Source organism: Triticum dicoccoides, chromosome 6B, assembly GCF_002162155.2.
Source record: "Triticum dicoccoides isolate Atlit2015 ecotype Zavitan chromosome 6B, WEW_v2.0, whole genome shotgun sequence".
Lineage (NCBI taxonomy): Eukaryota > Viridiplantae > Streptophyta > Magnoliopsida > Poales > Poaceae > Triticum > Triticum dicoccoides.
The window spans coordinates 494078733-494082710 of record NC_041391.1 but is presented as its reverse complement, the minus strand read 5'-3'; positions in this window follow the sequence as shown (position 1 = coordinate 494082710).

Below are 3978 nucleotides of genomic sequence, written 5' to 3'. Positions count from 1 at the left end.
ATTCCAAATAACTGTTCTACTATACGAATCCGGTTTACTACTCAGAAACATCCAGATTAGTGTCAAAGTTTACATCGACATAACCCATACGATGAACTCTTTTACCACCTCCATAATCGAGAAAAATTCCTTTGTCCACTAAGGATAACTTTGACTGTTGTCTAGTGATCCATTCCTGGGTCACTCTTGTACCCCTTGACTGACTCATGGCAAGGCACACTTCAGGTGCGGTACACAGCATACTATAAGCATAGGGGACGACCTTCGTCCTTTCTCTCTCCTCTGCCGTGGTCAGGTCATGAGTCTTACTCAATACTCACACCTTATAACACAGCCAAGAACTCCTTCTTTGCCGATCTATTTTGAACTCCTTCAAAATCTTGTCACGGTATGTGTTCATTTGAAAGTACTATTAAGCATTTTTGATCTATCCTTATAGATCTTGATGCTCAATGTTCAAGTATCTTAATCCAGGTTTTCCATTGAAAAACACTTTTCAAACAACTCTATATGCTTTCCAGAAATTCTACATCATTTCCGATCAACAATATGTTAACAACATATACTCATCAGAAATTCTATAGTGCTCCCACTCACTTATTTGGAAATACAAGTTTCTCATAAACTTTGTATAAACTCAAAATCTTTGATCATCTCATCAAAGCGTATATTCCAACTCCGAGATGCTTACTCCAGTCCTTAGAAGGATTGTTGAAGCTTTGCATACTTGTTAGCACTTTTAGGATTGATGGAACCTTTTGGTTGTATCACATACAACCTTTCCTCAAGAAAATCATCGAGGAAACAATGTTTTGACATCCTATCTGCAAGATTTCATAAATAATGCAGTAACTGCTAATATAATTCCAACAGACTCTTAGCATCGCTACGAGTGAGAAAGTCTCATCGTAGTCAACTCCTTAAACTTGTCGGAAAACATCTTAGCGACAAGTCGAGCTTTCTTAATGGTGATACTTACCATCATTGTCTGTCTTCCTTTTAAAATCCATCTGTACCCAATAGCCTTACGACCATCAAGTAGTTCTTCCATAGTCTACACTTTGTTTTCATACATGGATCCTCTCTCGGATTTTATGGCCTCAAGCCATTCATTGAAATCCGGTCCCATCGCTTCTCCATAGTTCGTAGGTTCATTGTTGTCTAGAAACATGACCTCCAAGACAGGATTATGTACCACTCTGAAGTAGTACGCATCCTTGTCGACCTATGATGTTTGGTAGTGACTTGATCCGAAGTTTCATGATCACTATCATCGGCTTCCACTTCAATTGGTGTAGGTGCCACATGAACAACTTCATGTGCCCTGCTACACACTAGTTGAAGTGATGGTTCAATAACCTTATCAAGTCTCCACCATCCTCCCACTCAATTCTTTCGAGAGAAACATTTCCTCTAGAAAGGTCCTATTTCCAGAAACAAACGCTTTTGCTTCCGGATCTGAAATAGGAGGTATACCCAACTGTTTTGGGTGTCCTATGAAGATGCATTTATCCGCTTTGGGTCCAAACTTATCAGGCTAAAACCTTTTCACATAAGCGTCGCAGCCCCAAACTTTTAAGAAACAACATCTTAGGTTTCTCTAAACCATAGTTCATAGGGTGTCATCTCAACGGAATTATGTGGTGCCCTATTTAAAGTGAATGTGTTGTCTCTAATGCCTAACCCATAAATGATAGTGGCAATTCGATAAGGGACATCATGGTATGCCCCATATCCAATAGGGTGCATCTATGATGTTCGGACACACCATCACACTATGGTGTTCCAGGCGGTATTAGTTGTGAAACAATTTCCAAAATGTCTTAATTGTATACCAAACTCATAACTCAAGATATTCATCTCTATGATCATATCATAGACATTTTATCCTCTTGTCATGACGATCTTCATCTTCACTCTGAAATGACTTGAACCATTCAATAATTTAGAATTTTGTTTCATCAAGTAAACATACTCAGCATCTACCCAAATCATCTGTGAAGTAAAACATAACGATATCCACTGCGTGCCTCAACACTCATTAGACTACACACATCAAAATGTATTACTTCCAGCAAGTTGCTTTATTGTTCCATCTTACTGAAAACATGGCTTTTCAGTCATCTTGCACATGTGGTATGATTTGCATGTCTCAAGTGATTCAAAATCAAGTGAGTCCAAACGATCCATCTGCATGGAGTTTCTTCATGCGTACATACCAATAGACATGGTTCGCATGTCTAAAACTTTTCAAAAAACGAGTGAGTCCAATGATCCATCAACATGGAGCTTCTTCATGCGTTTTATACCAATATGACTCAAATGGCAGTGCCACAAGTAGGTGGTACTATCATTACTATCTTATATCTTTTGGCATGAACATGTGTATCACTATGATCGAGATTCAGTAAAGCATTCATTTTAGGTGCAAGACCATTGAAGGTATTATTAAAATAAATAGAGTAACCATTATTCTCCTTAAATGAATAACCGTATTGCGATAAACATAATCCAATCATGTCTATGCTCAACTCAAACACCAAATAACAATTATTCAGGTTTAACACCAATCCCGATGGTAGAGGGAGCGTGCGATGTTTGATAACATCAACCTTGGAAATACTTCCAACACATATCATCACCTTGCCTTTACCTAGTCTCCATTCATTCTGTAGCCTTTTGTTTCGAGTTACTAACACTTAGCAACCGAACCGGTATCTATTACCCTGGTGCTACTAGGAGTACTAGTAAAGTACACATTAATATAATGTATATCCAATATAAACTTCTGTCGACCTTGCCAGCCTTCTCATCTACCAAGTATCTAGGGTAATTCTGCTTCAGTGACCGTTCCCCTCATTACAGAAGCACTTAGTCTCGGGTTTGGGTTCAACCTTGGGTTTATTCACTAGAGCAGCAACTGATTTGTCGTTTCATGAAGTATCCCTTCTTGCCCTTGCCCTTCTTGAAACTAGTGGTTTCACTAACCATCAACAATTGATGATCCTTCTTGATTTCTACTTTCGCGGTGTCAAACATCGCGAATAGCTCAAGGATCATCATATCTATCCCTGATATGTTATAGTTCATCACGAAGCTCTAGTAGCTTGGTGGCAGTGACTTTGGAGAAACATCACTATCTCATCTGGAAGATTAACTCCCACTTGATTCAAGTGATTGTAGTACTCAAACAATGTGAGCACATGATCAACGATTGAGATTTTCTCTCTTCGTTTGTAGGCTAAGAAACTCGCCGGAGGTCTCATACCTCTTGACGTGGGCACGGGCTTGAAATCCCAATTTCAGCCCTTGGAACATCTCATATGTTCCGCGATGTTTCAAAAATCGTCTTCGGCGCCTTAATTCTAAACCATTTAACATTACTGAACTATCATGTAGTCATCAAAATGTGAATGTCAGATGTTCACAACATCCACAGACAACGTTCGAGGTTCAGCACACCGAGTGTTGCATTAAGGACATAAGCCTTCTGTGCAGCAATGAGGACAATCCTCAGTTCACGGACCCAGTCCGCATAATTGCTACTATCAACTTTCAACTAAATTTTCTCTAGGAACATATCTAAAACAGTAGAACTAAAGCGCAAGCTACGACATAATTTGCAAAGACCTTTTGACTATGTTCATGATAATTGAGTTCATCTAATGAAATTATTTAATAAACTCCCACTTAGATAGACATCCCTCTAGTCATCTAAGTGATAAATGATCCGAATCGACTAGTCCGTGTCCGATCATCACGTGAGACAGACTAGTCATCAACGGTGACCATCTCTATGTTGATCGCATCTACCATACGACTCATGTTCAACCTTTCGGTCTCTCGTGTTCCGAGGCCATGTCTGTACATGCTAGGCTCGTCAAGTCAACCTATGTGTTTCACGTGTATAAATCTGGCTTGCACCCATTGTATGCGAATGTTAGAATCTATCACACCCGGTCATCACATGGTGCTTCA